Source organism: Hesperophylax consimilis, chromosome 14 (assembly GCF_061612785.1).
Source record: "Hesperophylax consimilis isolate HC1 chromosome 14, BYU_Hcon_1.0, whole genome shotgun sequence".
Lineage (NCBI taxonomy): Eukaryota > Metazoa > Arthropoda > Insecta > Trichoptera > Limnephilidae > Hesperophylax > Hesperophylax consimilis.
Genome location: NC_142849.1, coordinates 2,455,840 through 2,474,392, shown reverse-complemented (window position 1 = coordinate 2,474,392; position 18,553 = coordinate 2,455,840). Strand labels below are relative to the sequence as shown.

Genomic DNA, 18,553 nt, shown 5'->3' with positions numbered 1-18,553 from the left:
GGGTCCAAAACGAGGAGGAATTCTCAAAGAGCTATGTGGGTTAATATTGTCGCCTGGTCAACCTTAAAAATAATGGATACATTCATAGAATTGCGGCGGTCCCAATTCACTGAAAAAACACATTTTTAGACCACTTGTTTAGTATTGAATGCTAACCCTTTAAAAAGAAACACGAATTGTAAAACAGGGTTTCCCGAAATTAGTCCGACCATAGGTAATACTTCTGGGTAAATACCCTTCAAATATACATACATTTCAAAATTAATCACAATTCATCATTAAATAAACTTCATCATTAATTACACTCCAATATTAATTACAATTCATCGTTAACCACACTTCAACATTACATCATGAACTAAAAATACCCATCATAAACTACACTTCAACATTAACTACGCTTCAACATTAACCACACTTCAACGTTAACTACGCTTCAACATTAACTACACTTCAGCATTAAATACACTTCAACATTAAATGCACTTTATCATTAAATACACTTCAATATTAACTACACTTCAAGACTAAATACACTTCAACATTAAATGAACTTTGACATCAAATGTACTTCAACATTGACTGCTTGTCAACATTAAAAACACTTCAATATTAACTGCACTTCAAAATTAAATACACTTCAACATTAAATACAAATCAACATTAACTACTCTTCAACATTAAATACAAATCAATATTAGATGCAATTTAACATTAACTGCATGTCAACATTAAACACATTAAGTATACCTCTAACTACACATTAAAACTATCTATAACATTTCAACACACCCAAAACTACAATTATTTTCGCTGATAGTGGATATAGCAAAGCTTTCCGAAATGACCAAAGAACAAGAAAAATGCAACATTAAAACAAGATAAAAAAACATTGGGAAATGAAGTAGTAGTCAGCAGATGGTCTGTGGTTAAATGCAAAGGATTCAAATAAAAAATTCAGCCTTTCTCTATCATTTTTTAAAAAAAGCCCCCAAAAGAAAATAATCTTCTAAAATGTCTACAAATATCTATTTAATAATTGCGCATTCAATATTATTTAACTACTTGCATAGGCGTGGAATTCACGACTATTATTTGATGTGATGTACAGCAAAAAATTTGGGAATTTATCAGAAACATTGACTAAATTTCAGAAATGATGAAAATTACATCAATGCAATTTCCGTGCTTACGAATGGCGGCTAAAATAATAATTAACCGCCGGTCTATCGGAAATTTGAAATATTTTGCAGGTACGGGCAAGTATTTTTTTAGATAAATTGTCCATTGCATATCCTATTTGGTGGTAAGATGTCGAACAATACCAAATATTTCCCGTTAAACTTTGATTATCAATAATTACATTTCAGACTATGAAATTACCGATTTACTAATATTCAGTACAAAACAAACACGATCTTCAACAGTTCATTTGCGTACTCGAGTAGAGTGGGTTCATAAAGCTGATATTAGATTTATATACTTTTGATAATTATTATACAAAATGTATTTATTTTATGTGTGAAATATCACGCCAAGGACGCTGTACGAAGTTAGAAAATTATGAATATAACCATTTTGAATAAGTAAATCAAAACTTGCACACCATTTCATTAGTTACTTGTCTAGTAATGAAAAAAAAATATGCTGTGAATATTTGAGCTCAAATTCAAAGTCTGCTTTTATTAAAAAAGTGTAAAAACAAATCTCTTGTTTTTGACAGACAGGTACGTCCTCGGCATTTGTCCTACAAAACGCAAATGTATCATTTTAATTAAATCAAATTCCTTTTCCCAAAATTTTCGCTCCCAAAAGCTGTCAAAAACATCAGATATAAAATTTAAAATTACAAGTAGCAATGGCGATAAAAATAAATTTTGGAGTGATAAAATTACCTCGTCTTCGTTAAAATTTCCAAGCTGAATGGAAAATGTACAGAAATGCGACAAACTTTACGAAAAACCTTGATGGAAAATCATTATAGGTATTATTAATCTCTTTCTGTAAAAGACTTTTTGTAATTTCATACTGTTTTTAAGTAGATTTGCGTCTCTGGTTTATTTGAATTGCCCATTCCAAAAGCAATAATCTTATTTCGCATGCCGGTTTCATTGCAAAACAATAAAAAATATATTTTCTCCAATTATTCAACTTATTAATCAAAATAATTATCTGTTACCAAGTAGTTAACCTGAAATAAAATGCGTGGTAAATATTGGATTATTTGTATCTAATGCGTATTGATAGGTGTTTGTAGGGTCCGCCACATCAATTTTATTAATTGTTCAATTAACAAAGATGATTCTTAACGTGTTCCTATGAGTCGTAGTTAAGGAAGTGTGTTGTATGGTGATCTATTTTAAGATGGCCGAGGCAAATGTTTGTTAAAACTATGTAAGACCATTTTACAAATGAGGAGATCCGAAATTATGTTGGTGTTGAGTTGGGGATAAAAGACCTACCCTGCGCCAGAAAGAGATGAAAAAATTAAGCAAAATTAGTTCTTAATAATAATGATAATAGGGGTGGTAGGCTAAGAGGACGTACGGCTAAACTACTCGGTCTTGACAAACACTCCTTGCCTCATTCAAATTCATACATACTATTGACATGGCCCGACACAAGAATGTCTTCCACGGGTGTCCCCAACTTCTTCTACTACTTACACATTCGCTTCATATATTCTCATTACACTCCCCTTTTCATTCATTTGCTCTGCACGTTCAAACAATCTAAGCGTCTCTTTCTTAATCCTACGCATTAGTCTCATTACAACAGCCTTTATTCTTTGCGAATCTCCCCATTTATCACGTGTTTTACCATAAATATCATCCGCCAGCCATCTCATTTCTACAGCATTCAGTCTATTTTTATCCTTCCTATGCCAGTTTCATGCGGCTGTGCCATTCATGAGGGTTTGTACCAGCACTCTATTACTTTCATATTTGAAAAAATCTTAAAAACTATATGTAGTTATCTACAATTTGTCAATGAGCGTGATATTGCTTTAAAATTTACATATTATTTATATTATGTACATATAGATAATAACATTATACAGGACCACAGTTTTTTTTTTGAAATATAAAACAGACATCAAGTCTTGGATCATCAGCCAAGACAGATCCAAGATCAAAAATTTTATAAAAATTCCTTCATAAGTATGTACCTACTCCAACTAGATGCTGATTAACAAATTTATCATTTATTATTATTATTTATTATTTTTATCATTTTCACAATGTCATTTAATGTAATGAAATATTATATGTATCAAAAAATATGTAAACATTAATTTATGCGTCAATTACGTCTGTCTCGACACAGGTTTATCCTAGTGAGGCAGACATCAAAAAAAAAAATTTTAAAAAACCTGGCAGGTCAAGCAGGTGGTAATTACTTTCATACTTTGTTATAGAATTTTGTACGCAGAGGATATGCATGTTATAAGAGATTTTATTTTCATATCTTAGTTTTTATTTTAGTTATTTATTATTAGTTTTAAGGAAAGGATTTTACAATGGATTTGATTCAAATGTTTCTTTCAAAATTTGATAAGTCGCTCTAAACGAATCAGATTGAGGTTAAAAACTTTGAATAGGTAATATTAATGCAATAAAATATCGAGTCCGGCCAAGTCCGAACAGACTCAGCCTAGTGAGGTGGTTTTTATCAATATACATAAATACGATCGTATATTTGTATCTATTTTGGTTAAATTTATTTACGAATGTAAAAGAGGTTTTGAATATGGATAAAGACACAGTTTTACGACGTTCCATCATATCTGCCTACCTTTGTGGAGAATGTTTTATTTGTTTGTTGCGTGCACGTGTTTTACACATCTGTTTTTTGTAACGTGTTTTAATTTTTTTTCTCCCTTTGCAGGTAAGCTTCGCAGTAACTTGACTTCGTGAATATCGATACACATCTTGGTAAGTCTTTCACAAAAACTAAAAATATTTTTAGGTGCCGCACAAAATACAATCGAACGGTGAATCGATGCAATTATTTTCAGCTTTCATTTCATTTCCATCAAGTATGGAGCTTAACATAACTTTTTCTAGTAAAAAAAATAACAAAGTGCTACTTTGTCTTGTTTGTTACAATACTGGAAAAAAAGCTCTTACACATCAAATAGTAAAACATCCGCAAGAAAGTTTTTAAGAAGGAAATTGAAGGAATTTATACATCCTATTCTAAAAATGGATTCTCTGGAAAAAAGTAACCTCTTACCTGAATGGCATTCAAAATCAATTATTTTTTATTCTGTAAAACAAGAAAAAAATATTTTTAAAACTTGAAGCTTATTACAAGTAGTACATGTTTTTGTTCTGACATGCTGCAAAATATTTCTTTGCAGAAGCATTCGAAAGGAAACTAACAAGGAAATTGGAATGATGTATCGAATTCATTCGAAACACAAATCAGGTTGTCATATGATATTCCTTTGATTTTCGATCTAAAATATATCTAAATTGTTCATTTTAGTGCGTTTTCAAATAATGTAAAGGACCATTACAAAAATATTAACAGTGAGTATCAACTATACACTGAGAAAAATGATCCCGTTAAAAAAGTAACATCATGCTAAGTTCTTGATAAAAATTAGTCATTCAGAATATATCAAGAACACCTGTTCGTTTCGAAAAGATATCATGACGGCATGCTACCATATAATTACGTAAGTATTAATATTAGTATTTGGATGAACAAGTGTACCGCCGTCCTCATAAAACAAAACATGCCTTTTAAATGCAGCTTATTTGATGGTAAATTTTTTGATATCCGAATTGATTCGTTTGAATAGCAATATTGCTCTCTCCACAGGCATGACCAATGGCAAGTTAGTCTTGCAGGCTTGGATACAATAGTATATGCTGTAGATGAATGAGATAACCTGATAGCTGAGTCTTAAAACCATCCGCGAAACAGTCCGAAGAAATGTGTACATCATTGATGTATTATACTAGATTAGCCCTGTCTAGTTAAATTCATTTTAAAAATAACGCCACGTAGCGTACGTCACAAATATGGAGATGAACTCAACAACCCAACTTTGTTTAAACCCCTTGTACAAGCGTTCAAACTCGTAAGCGAAACCACGGAGAATTTGTTGTCAGAGGTGTTGTAATATGGACATAATTCAAATTTAAATATTTGGAATTCGGTTATTTTTGTGATTAAAAAAATAAACTTGCCCAGCATAGCTGAGAAGCAAAATAGACCAACAAAAGGTAAAACGCAATGCACAGTGCCCATTTCGCATTGCGAAACAATGCGTGGGCCTTTTCATAAATGTGCATGTGAACCAAACCAAAATTGTGTTGGGGTTATTTTTAAATGAATATGCCGTGTCTAGTCTAATTTAGTCTATGGTGTACATCCTTTCTGACCCGTAGGAGTTTCCTCAGGGCATACCGAAAAGAAATTCAATAGAATAGAGCCACGCTTACTTTCCCTCAAACTTCAAGTACATAAAACATTGATTGAGTAAACGAGTATTATTACGTAAGCTCGTAATAATAGTACGTGAACTCGAGTCCAAACAGTGAAGGCTTATAGCGTCCTTCTGCCAGTTAGTCGAGTTAGGAGAATGCATCTCTATCGGAGTTAAGTTTTCAAGTAGGTATGTCTCAGTATCATGAGACCACAACTTGACCGCAAAACCTGATGATCGTCTCGAAACCGAACAAACACTACTTAACAAACACACCACGGGATAAGTTTCGTATTGCGCTGCATAATATAATAGTGATATGATGTAACTTAGTAATGTATTTATTTATATGACCATTGGGCTTTTAACTTAAGTAGAAAATATATTAACAAGTGTTTATGAAGAATATAAGTACAAAATATGTAATCATAATAACAAACTGATACAGGTAAGGCGATGCTATACGTAGTAATGCAAAATCATGTGTTTTTGGTTTGAAAATTTGGTCTTTTTATAAGCCCAGAAAAAAATAATGTATAAGGCCTATGAAAACTGCTTTAAAGTTCAAAATCTCCTACTTACGTACCCATTTTCGGTTATAATTTTATTGTATAATGTGTCAAATTAAGTTATTTATAAAATGATCGGAAAAAAAAAATATTTATGCCTGAACATCCACAAAATAAAATAAAAGGCACTTTTTGGCCATGTTTTTTTCTTGCATAAATCAAAACAGGCGGATGGTGTTAAGCGGGAATATAAACCTTATCGCTATCTACGTAAGGGTTGTTATTGATAACGGCTCAATTTAAAATACTACACGACATAGTGCATCGCCTTCCCAATATAAAATGGGAATCTTAACAACGCGCGACGTAAGTGAAGAAATCGTGTAGACAAATATTCGACTTGAGGCCCAGCGTAATGGACGGACCTACGGTCTAATTTGCTCTGGAAGGCCTAGAAAATTGATCTTTCCACTGAGTTTATTTAATTTAATTCTGATAAAGTATCACTAAAATTTCTAAAAGAATCCCTCTAAAAAATAAACTTTACGTAGACTAAATTTTTTAACATATTCACATAGTGAAAAAGAACACCAGAAATGCGAAGTGGGCGTGTTTCGTGAACCAAAAGTATGATCATTATTTGCATAAATTCAAAAATTTAGATATTCGGTCTCCGTACAAATTCAAAATCAAATGGAATGGCGAAAACGATGTCAGTCAGTGTAAAACAGTACTCAATGTTGGTTATCGTTCAAATTGACATTGACGGCATTTTTTTAATTTACATATGAGTTCTGAGGAAAATAATTTCTCTCACGGCTTATGTCATATTAGGGATGCTGTGTGGAGGGTCTTTTTAAGGAAAGAAGGGAGAAGAGGTTCTAGGAAGGAAAAAGATATGAACAATGGGAAGGAATCTGGTAGTCGATGTGTTCAGGAGTGACTGGCGTATGAATCCATCCCTCAAAAGGTCTGCCTCAGCCAGTCCGCCGTCGAGACTTAGACAAACCTCACCCCACAAATCCGGACATCCCTGCTAAGTCCAAATGTAGGTATCCATACCCGCCTCGCAAATGGAATTATATTTGAAAGAATATTTTCATTATCTATTCAGTATTCACAGACATTTCGCACAAATCTACATACAGACCCCCATTCAAAACCTAGGCCATAAAAGGCCAATGAAATTTATTTAATGTCATTCGATAAAGATTTTCAATGTTTGAACGTTTTTCATATATTTCACCCGAAATAAGAAAAAATATGACCTTACTTCTGGTATACATGCAAGACCACGATACTTTTTACCACCATATATTTTTATTTTTTTACTGAGGATTGAACCTTCCTCCCCAGAAATTGACTAAATGAGTGAACCGCGCTATCATTTTAGCCAAATCCTCACTGGATGGTACCGAGATTTATTTCTTATATAAAGTGCTGTAAATTTTTACAATATCATCCAATTTCAGAGAAATGCGTGTGGGTGTGCGTGTGTGCGTGAGTGACTTGGGCCGTCTAGTAGCCAACATCAATTTTTTTGTTGTTGGTTTAACTGAGGATTGAACCTTCTTCCCCAGGGTCCGGAATCAACCGCGCTAACAACTGAGCCAAATCGCAATTGGGTAGGACCGACCTTTATTTCGTGCATTTACCGTAATCAAATTTCAGAGAAATGTGTATGTGTGCGTGAGTGCCTAAGTTGACAGAATGTACTGTCATTGACAACGAGTCCATCTGCCAAGTTTCAGCTCGATCCGATATCTCGCAGTGTGTTCATTTTTACTTCCAAGATTCCATTTCATTCATTCATTCTTACATTTATTTATTAATGCATCCAAGAAAACAAAATTGAATTCAAACAGATGTATTTATAATTCCACAATGCTTAAAAATTAAAAGCTCAATTCAAAATAAATTTTAGCTTAAATATTTACACCAAAATTACTCAACGAAATTCTGTGGTGCTCGTATTTTTTAACAAGAATTCAAATTTATCATGTTTATCTCATTTCACGCAAAATCACCTCGTTTGTTTACATATTTTCATTTGTTCTATCGTCTTTTCCCGTTTTCGTATTTCTTATCATTTTTTTATTTTGTTCCCCGCACAATGTAACTCCCCGGGGTGCTTTTAAGGAAGCGTATTTGACTTTTGAGATCTACAAAGTTCCTATTACATTCCTGGTGGCGTATTTAAAGTTGAGATTACTTCCAAACGACTAGCTGTCGCGCTCGGCTTCGTCTGCGTTTTTTGTGTAGCATTTCTTTCGTCACAAGCAAAGACTGTAAGATTTGATTTTTTTGGAGCATTTTCATCTACCCGCACATTAGGCAGTCTGAGATGCTCAGGTCATAACTTTAATTATAGAAGATAGATTAATGTTGTGGATCAGGATGTTTCCTTTACAGTCCTGAGTAAGAAATGAAGCATTTAACAACTCACTCGAGATGTGTCAGAAGCAATATTCTTATAAACACCGCGCGCCGGCCGTTGCACAAATGCTCGGTTGATTCGCAAGTAAAAGTATTCTACAGGCATGCATTTGACAATCTGGCATTTAAAAGTATTTTCCCTTTTCCAAGAAGAAAAGTTTACTATTTAATATTTACAAGTTTTCCTGAAAGCTCATGTTATTTAGTTCAAATCGATTTATTGTGGTAAAACATGATTACATACTACATAAGGCCGTTTCCACGAAGAGGTGGGCAGAGAGGATGAACCGCCAAACAACGCGATCTTAGCACGCTCTCTTTGCTTCGTTCACATTCGCACACCGTCCCATAAATACTCTGACTCGTTTGGTTCACTTGGTCATGCCATGGCTTCCTCGTGCATCCCCAATTTCTTCAACCATTCGCATTAGCGTTATTTATTCTTCTCATGCTTATTTATTTGAGTACCTTTCTTAATTTGATTCACTAAATTTACGTCAACCTTGCATTCTTTGCGAATCTCCACATTTTTCGCACGACCTTACAAATTTTTTTTTTAAATTTAATTATTTTATTAATTTTTCGCCCGTAGGGCTTTTACATAGATATAAGTGGTAACTTTTTGAAATGATTCATAATTTAGAACAAATATAATAAATAAGATTGCAATAAAGAAAAATACATTCATACGTAAAATAAAAATAAAAATACAAGAAGATACAGTGATCAGATAGGTTAACTGCGAGACAACCAAAGGTTCACGACAAGAGTTGGAATACGTTTTTAATATGATCCACAAAATTCACTAAGTCAATATTAAACACATCAATATCACCTAAGTATTGATTTCCCGTAGTGTGAAACCTCTGTATCGGATAATTAGCAATGTAGTTGCGCTTCTGCACACTGCGGTGGAATAAATTATTGTGTGGTGTTCTAGTGGGTATGTTTAAGTGTATAAGTTACAAGAGTTCGGAACAGTTTTTCCACACACACGCCTCGGGGATCTAATTTTTACAGCATTCACTCTACTTTCATCCTTTCTCTGCCCGTTATTTGATATTTCGCCTTTACAATGCATATTTTGATGAAAATATCCATTTTCAATATTGATATCATGTACATTGTGAATTATTAATGTTTCCGTTGGTGGATATAATTCAGTCCAGCGAAGGATACTATTGTATACAATGATGTTGATATTAATCAGTTTCAAGCCAAAAAAATAATTTCCGCTATTAAAGACATTGGTGTGAAGTAGAGGTGGGCAAAATTGATTGAATTAATTCAATGAATTAATTCAATCTTGTAACACACTCAATCTGATTCTCATTTTCAAAAAGAATTGAATCTTCATTCCTTATCGTCAGCATTTTTTGTATATATTTTAAAGTTAAATTATTTCATGATAATAAAGTAATAATTAATAATGATGTGCAGTTTAAATATTACAGTGTTTCATAGAAATCTTATTAAATATTATTACGGTACCTACTGTGGCGGCGCGCCAAACTGTACTGTGCCCTGTCGCACTAAATCACGTATCTAGTATATCCCGCGTCCCGCGCCGTAATCCAAAAGACTCTCGTCATCGAGTCCCCAGTCAAGGAATTGATGAATTTATTTCTTATTCCGTTGTGACGTCACGCGTCGTAGACCAAATCTTATGTCCCATGTACCGAGTCTGTCCGGACAAACGCTCAATCCCAGTCTCAGGGAATAAGTGAAACCGAACAGAGACAGTGACACAGAGAGATTCGAGACAGAGTTCCCAATTCCCAATTCCCAATTCTCTTTCCTTACTAAGGTCCGTCCGCACCGTCTGCAGAACGCAAGTCATTAATGTCACAGCAAGTCACAAAACACTTACTAGGCAGAAGTTCCCAATTCATTGCACTATGCCAGCTGTCAATCGGTTCGTCGTTAGTCCCCGCGTGGCTGAACCTTCGATTTAGTACCTAGTCAGGTGAAAACTTTCTACTTCGGAATCTCAATCCTAGTAAAAAAGCGAAAGTATCTCCTGTATTTTTCTCCCTTCCACATCCGAAAATTATGCAATAATTATGAAACAAAACGATGTTTACGTTATTGTTCTTAAAAGTATGTTTTTGTATGTACCTTCCTACTTGTAGACGTAAAACGAGATCAGTTGGCTGTCGAATTGTGTGTGATAATCACAAGTAATTTGTTTTGATTTCTGCATTTTTGTACTGAATTGTATATCACCCAATTTCAGTCTTTCAATCAGTTTTTATTTGGCGCATGGATTTAACATTACCATTGAGGTAAGTACCTACAAACATTAAAATAAATAAATATAATATATATTTGGTTGAAGCTTATTCCAGGTGACCGGGTCGATATACAAAAGTGGGATAATAATAATATCGTTCTTATTATTGCTTTAAAAGCGTATCTCATTGCCACTAAATGACTAAAATAATATTTTTTTATGTAAAGGTTACCTTAAGGTACCTACTTTTTGTACTTTTTGTAGTAAATATGTAGATAGTTTTAGGAAGAAAGATAATAATAATTTTTATTCTGGGATTCAGTTTGCCAGCATTATTATACAAAAAAAGAAAAATCGAGTGGGACTTTTTATTTTTGCTATCGTCTAATGATGTTTTACCTTCGTTTTTTAAAGGAAAAAGCAACATATTGAATAGCCAAGATGTCTTCAAGAAAAAGGAGCGAACTTTGGTGTCACTTTTCTGAAGTAGATGGAGGGAAAAAAGCGAAATGCGCGCATTGCTCCACAATTTTGAGCGCTGGAACAGGCTGCATGGGAAATCTTAATAGGCACTTAAAAAATAAACACCCGACTATTCCTGTCCAGGTCCAGCGCCCTGCGTCTACCATGTCCTTCGCGGCACCCATTTCAACGGGACGTGAGCGCTCACCAATAGGTTCAAGAAATCCCCTGGACGAAAATAACATTGCCGCCGAATCTTCTACGACTTCTGTTCCAAGACAGTTGAGACAGCAACCAGGAATAAGTGACTTTTTGGTTACCAAGAAAATTCCAATAAACAAGCGTATTCAAATAGATTTTGCGTTAGTAAAAATGATTGTTACCGAATATCATCCATTACACCTTGTAGAAGAGACCAAATTTATAGAATTTGTTAATACTTTATGCCCGGAATATCATTTACCGAGCAGGAAAACACTAACTTGTACTCTTATACCAAAGATGTACAGTGAAATATACGCAACTGTTCAAGCAAAAATAGCGAAAGCTTCGGGTGTTTGTCTTACCACCGATGCGTGGACCTCCATAAATAATCAAGGCTTTCTAGCTTTAACTGCTCACTACGTTGATGAAAATGCCAAGTTAGCATCAAATCTTTTGGGCATAGTAGATTTTAATGAAAGGCATACCGCTGAAAATTTAAGCTCCCTGCTGAAAAGTAAAGTGAATGAGTTTAATTTAGGTTCACGAATAACAGCAATTGTAACCGATAATGCCGCAAACATGATTGCGGCTGTTCGTTTGGGTGGTTGGCGGCACGTTGGTTGTTTTGCCCATTCGATTAATTTGGTTGTGCAGACATCCATTAAAGAAATACAGCCTACTTTAAGTAAAATTAAATCAGTGGTAGAGTATTTTAAACGGAGCTCTCACGCCCTTTCCAAACTTCAAGAAGTACAACGTCAAATGGGACTTCCTCTATTAAAGTTAAAGCAGGATGTCCCGACACGCTGGAATTCTACTTATGATATGTTGTTAAGGGTAGTGAGAGTTAAAGACGCTATTATTTCAACATTGGCTTTAAATCAGAGTCGAATCATAATTAGTCCACGAGAATGGGACATGATTATAAAAACCGTGCCTATTTTAGGAGTATATGAAGAGATAACCCGCGATATGTCCGCAGACACTAAAGTCACATCATCCAAAATAATAACTTATTGTGAGGCGATGGAACGACATGCCAATAGCCAGGTTGTGGACCCCGATTTGTATCCAGAGCTTTTTAATTTAGTTGAAGTTTTGAAAAGTCAAATTAAAAAACGTTTTTGTGATGTTGCTGGTCCAGGCTTAATAGCTGAGGCTACCATTTTGGATCCAAGATTCAAAAAGATCCCATTTAATGATACCACAAAATTAGAAAGGGTCGTCAGTAGTATTAAATCAAAACTCTCCGATTTAATATTCAATTCCGAACAAGTTCGTCCGATACTAATTGAACCTGAACGTCCAGAACCGTCTACTTCCAACACCACGTCAGAGTGTCAGTCAATTTTTTTATGGGCAAAGCACGACGAGAAATTTACAAGCTACCAAACCGAAACTATGTTTAACCCCACAGCTGCTGCAACTATTGAATTTGACCAATATTTACAGGAAGAGCTTCTTCACAGAAATTGCGATCCGCTTGAATGGTGGAATGAAAAGAAATACAAGTTCCCAAATCTGTATATTTTATCAAAAAAGGTTATTTGCCTAATGGCCACCTCAGTACCATGCGAGAGAATATTCTCAAAAGCAGGACTTACTCTCACTGAGAGAAGATCACGTTTAACATCTTCAAAACTAGCCGAAATATTATTTTTAAATTGTAATTTGGAATAACTTTTTTTCTTCAACTTTTAAACTCATGGATACAATTTTAATTTCAGTGCTATATTTTACAAAAGTAATCAGTAATAATACTAATAATGATATGCGTAAATTATGTGGCTTTTCTATGTCTTTTGTGTGTGTAATCGTAATGTTATGTTATGACAATTAGAGTGTCGGTATATATTTTTTTATTTTAAATTTTGATCTGTTATTGAGTATTCTATTATCTACGTGAAATTTCCTATTATTTGTCCTCTGTCTGTAATATAAAGGCAGCAAGATTTTATAAACATTTTAAAATCCGATGGCTTCATCCTTTGTTGTATTGATATTATTTAGAATAGACACTTGCCTTTCTGGTATATTATTTTTGTTTAATGTTTTTTGTATTTAAAAATGGTTTACGTATTTTTATTTTCAGTATTAGTAATATTTGTTGGTGGTTATTGTTTACGTATACACACATCACGATTTTATTAGTGACTTGTAAAATTACTTTTTTATTTTGTTTGTAAAATAACATATTGATTAAAAAAATTGTAACATGTTTATTTTGTCGTACGACATTTTTTTTTACTAAAGTAACTCCAAAGCTCTCTTCGCCTTATGAACTCTGTGCTATAAAGTGTAAAGCTTACAAATACAGGTTTTCTAAGTAAAGTTTTAAATGTACTTCTGCAATGAACAAAATAAATCGCTATATTTGATATTTTTGTGTGTGTATTTAAAAAAATATTTTCAAAACGAACACATTTCTTTGATTGCGAAAAAATCCTTCATTATTGCTTTCTTTGAGGTTCCTAAATGTGAGCATTCTAGATACAAAACCAAAATGAAGTATCGAATCAAGGAATTAAATGAATGAATTAAATGAATTAGTTCACTTGACCAGGTGAATAAGACTGAATTGATTCATTTTTGTGAATGAATCTGCCCATGTCTAGTGTGAAGTAACCCGATGCAACTCTGTCTTGTTTGCGACTAACCTAATTAATATGACCATAATATTAATAGCTATAACAAATAACAGAGCTTTCGTTGTAATACACCAGTCCCCACGATTACGTCAGACAATTTACTTAGTTGGCGTTCTACTAGATGTAGGTGAATGCTGTTCATTGCAAAGCAAAGGTGACAACTACCAACCTACTACGTACAACCTCTAGATTCTAGAACAACGATATTAACGAATACAAACTGTGTTGGTTGGATGTATAGGAGAAGAAATAGTAAAAAATGTATATTCTTTCCAATGTGTCCTTAGTGTCACTCGATGTTACTATTAATTTGTAATTATAAAAAATCATCTATTTATAATTCCGAGCGTTTATTGATTAGTTATTCGATCTCGAATACTTTCTCATTCCCGCATCGCTTTGTCTATTAATAATTAGGAAGAGGACTGCTATTGGTTAGTTTTTCACTTTGCGTTATCTAGGCTTACAGGTGTGTTCCTGGAAGACACTGGTGTGATGACCGATAATATGTCATGCTTTGTTCTAGAAAGTTAAGTTACCTAACTTCGGCAACCTCTGGCAGGTCTGACTCAAGCGTCGCTTTAGTAAACCGTCGACTTTAGGAGTTCAGCTAACCTAGAGCTCACAGCTAACCCTTTTGTAAAATAAAGGAGGTAACATATTTCGTTCCTATGGGATATAAATGTAACCTGTTTCTTCAGTGAACCCATAAAGAGGGCGTAAAAGTTTATTACAATTGTTGAACTGCTGTACAAACGTATCATACTTGAAAAAAGATTGTACCCAAATTACATTTTAAATTGTGTTAACCATTAAAATTGTGCATTTGTTTAATTTGTTTTGAATGCGATCCATGTTATCGATGTACAGTTTATATTGTGGATTCCAAATTGGTGAAGCGTATGTCAGAGTATTTCTGATTAATTAGAAATTTAGTTTAACTAAAACTAAAAAAGATTACCTTTGTTTTTTTGTAACGCTTTACTTTTTTAACCACTTCTTTCGCGATTGTTTTCAACTGTATCCTACAGTGACGATGGTATTTTCATTTTATTGTTCAAATCTTCAAAAATTCTTCGAAACTTTATTCGTACTCGTTTAAAAGCAATTAAATTGCCGATTTGTTAAGCCCACAATTGCAGAAGTCTTTCAACTTAAAAGCTGTCCATTAGTATGCAGTTTGATTAATGCTTTAAACCACAGCCGGGGTCGAGCTTTGCATTTTCTAACTGATCCACTCGGAACTAATATCCGATTTGGAAAAGTTTCACAATTTTGTTAGCAAAGCAACAACCATCCACCAACTGGAGCTTTCGCAATTTCCTTACATTTAAAACTGAACAGAATTCATAGCATAGCTGAAACCCGATAACAAAACTTTGACAAAATTAACAAGTTTTTGTTACATTATTCAAGAAAAGCTATCAATATTCCTAATGATTATTCTAATTAACACAATTTCGCACTTTTCACTCAACTAATAGTTTTACATGTACCTACCTATCTACAATACTTTCTAACGTACTTATCATAGTGTTCCAGGGATATTGTATATACATTATTTTTTTATTGATATTAAATTTACTTCCACGGTGGTCGTTATATTAAGATAATCAACCGAACCTATAAAATATTAACATTGATCACATTCACAGGCTAGTTTAAATAAATTATAACAAAATGGTTATTTCATTATATTTCTGCACGACGTTCTATACAATTGAACATGTATAGTTTAAGAAAATGAAGAGAAGTACGGAGAACTAGAATAATTTCTATATATTGAAGTTCTCAAAAATGTTATGTTAAAAGGAAGGTTTTTTTTCAATGTGCCGATTTAAATTGTACACCCATGAAAACTTTGCCCGAAATATAAAAATATTCCTAAACTTAATTACGTATTGTGAACAATTCTTGTACCTATTTAACCCCTCGGGCCTCGACAGAAAAAATATATACCATTTGCCCTCAAATATTCCCCTTTGACAATTATTTTTTTTTCATTTTATATGCTGAACTGCGCAAGTGACTTCAAGTCACTAGAATGTTTGTAAACACTGTACGCATACACTTAAGCCAGGTAAAGTATAATAAATTCGGCTATTTTGTTCCCATTTTACAAAGTCATTCATTACAAAAATATAAAAAAGGTACAGCGCAAATTCCTTAGATTTGTTATTTTTAAACTGAATATTCCAATTCAAAATATGAATTATATTATTTTTTGATGAAAAAAAATATATACCTATGTACCAACACAGAATTAAATCAAGTTATAATTTTTTTCTTCTTTTTTAATCAATCCTTTAGTATCTATCTAATAATCTAGTATAACGCTTAGATGGTTTGGGCATGTAGAGCGAATGAGAGAAGAAAGGAGTGTAAGGAGAATATATGATGCAAATGTGAATGGTAGCAGAAGTCGGGGACGCCCGAGGAAGACATGGCACGACCAAGTGAATCAGATACTTGAGTCGGGCCATGTCAAGAGTCAGAACAATAGAAGAGTGTGTATGAGACGATGTATGAATGTGAATGAGGCAAGGAGTATGTGCCAAGACCGAGTTGTTTGGCGGTCCGTCCTCTCTGCCTACCCCTGCAGGGAAACGGCGTGATGGGTAGTTAGTTAGTTAGTATTTAATATTGTATTATTCTATTCTGTTTTAACTTACAAGTTTATTAAAGCGCAGTGGGTAGGTTGCTCGACTTTTTACTCGGATTGAAGATTATCTTAGTAGGTATCAATTATTCAGTTGATACTACAAGACCTAGGGATTACAAATTACTATACAAACTATTCTATTTATTTTGACTAGTCATGCAGAAGTTATATTGTGCCTACAAGTTATTCAGTTGATACTACAAGACCTAGGGATTACAGATTACTTTACAAACTACTTTATTTATTTTGACTAGTCATGCAGAAGTTATATTGTGCCTATAAGTTATTCAGTTGATACTACAATACAGATTACTTTACAAACTACTTTATTTATTTTGACTAGTCATGCAGAAGTTATATTGTGCCTATAAGTTATTCAGTTGATACTACAAGACCTAGGGATTACAGATTACTTTACAAACTACTTTATTTATTTTGACTAGTCATGCAGAAGTTATATTGTGCCTATAAGTTATTCAGTTGATACTACAAGACCTAGGGATTACAGATTACTTTACAAACTACTTTATTTATTTTGACTAGTCATGCAGAAGTTATATTGTGCCTATAAGTTATTCAGTTGATACTACAAGACCTAGGGATTACAGATTACTTTACAAACTACTTTATTTATTTTGACTAGTCATGCAGAAGTTATATTGTGCCTATAAGTTATTCAGTTGATACTATAAGACCTAGGGATTACAGATTACTTTACAAACTACTCTATTTATTTTGACTAGTTATGCAGAAGTTATATTGTGCCTATAAGTTATTCAGTTGATATTACAAGACCTAGGGATTACAGATTACTTTACAAACTACTCTATTTATTTTGACTAGTCATGCAGAAGTTATATTGTGCCTATAAGTTATTCAGTTGATACTACAAGACCTAGGGATTACAGATTAGTTCACAAACTACTCTATTTATTTTGACTAGCCATGCAGAAGTTCATATATTTTGCCTATCAATAATTTTATTGGAAGCACAATTAATTAAAATTGTGGTAAAAAGTCGTAACGGTGCACTCACGTACTAAAGGTTCCCAAAATAAGCGTATTTCACGTTGAAAATTTTAATGAAAGTCTGTATTTGTGAAATTTGTATTTAGCCAATTTACTATGAAAGGATTTCAAATATGGCTAATTGCTATTTATTACATGCGTTTTTTTCGAATTTTTCTCAATATTAAATGCAGGCCTGAAACAATTAACACAACATACATTGTATCAAAAGTGTTTACCGAATACGGGATTTTATAAAGAACGCTCTATAATTCTTATTCTGATTTGCGTAAAAAAACAATGAAACCAACATTTATTCCGATATTGTAGTTTTTTCCCGGATTTAAATTGATCGTGCTTTCAACTGATTTTCGATTAAAGTGAGTTTTGTCCGATGAATTATTTTTACTATTGAAATGTGCTTATAAATTTTATTCGATTTTACGCTTGAGGAGTGGTGCTCTAATAGTATTAACTGTATTTTTTATGGAAGAATTTTACAGTCGTTTCCTTTTTATTATATATGTATTTACTTAACTTAATATGAGTAGGAGTATTATATGAATATATTCCTGCCTTCTTCAGGTCAACTCGTCTCCCGAAAAAGTTGACATTAAATTCAGAAAAGTACTGAGTAGGTACCTACCCACAACTTCAAATTTATTTGTTTATATTTCATTGGCTCAAATAATCTAACTACCCTTAAGTACTTTTCATACAATATTAGAATGAAAATGGAGTATCAATATTTAACTTTTTGAAGTTAGGTATATACAGGGTTTTCCAATAAGAGGTGTTATTTTGAATAGCCCGCTATTTCGGTAGATGTTACGTTTGAAGCTATCATTTTTTGACATTTAACAAGTAAAAACTACGCAATTCATAAAAATGGAACGATGCACGCTTCAACAACGCATTGAAATTAATAAAATTCACTTGAGTGAATCAAAT

At 33.2% G+C, this 18,553-nt stretch overlaps 1 protein-coding gene across 7 annotated transcripts in view; it reads left to right on the top strand.

Annotated features, from left to right (window-relative positions):
• Positions 1 to 18,553, top strand: part of LOC149417772 (angiotensin-converting enzyme-like) — a 444,505-nt gene that overhangs the window by 189,952 nt on the left and 236,000 nt on the right. The window contains exon 2 of one of the 7 annotated variants that reach the window (XM_089639418.1): positions 3,889 to 3,935. The exons of the other annotated variants lie outside the window; for them this stretch is intronic. The gene's annotated coding sequence lies outside the window, so the exon portion shown is untranslated. The remainder of the gene's footprint in view (positions 1 to 3,888; positions 3,936 to 18,553) is intronic. 7 annotated transcript variants of the gene reach the window in all.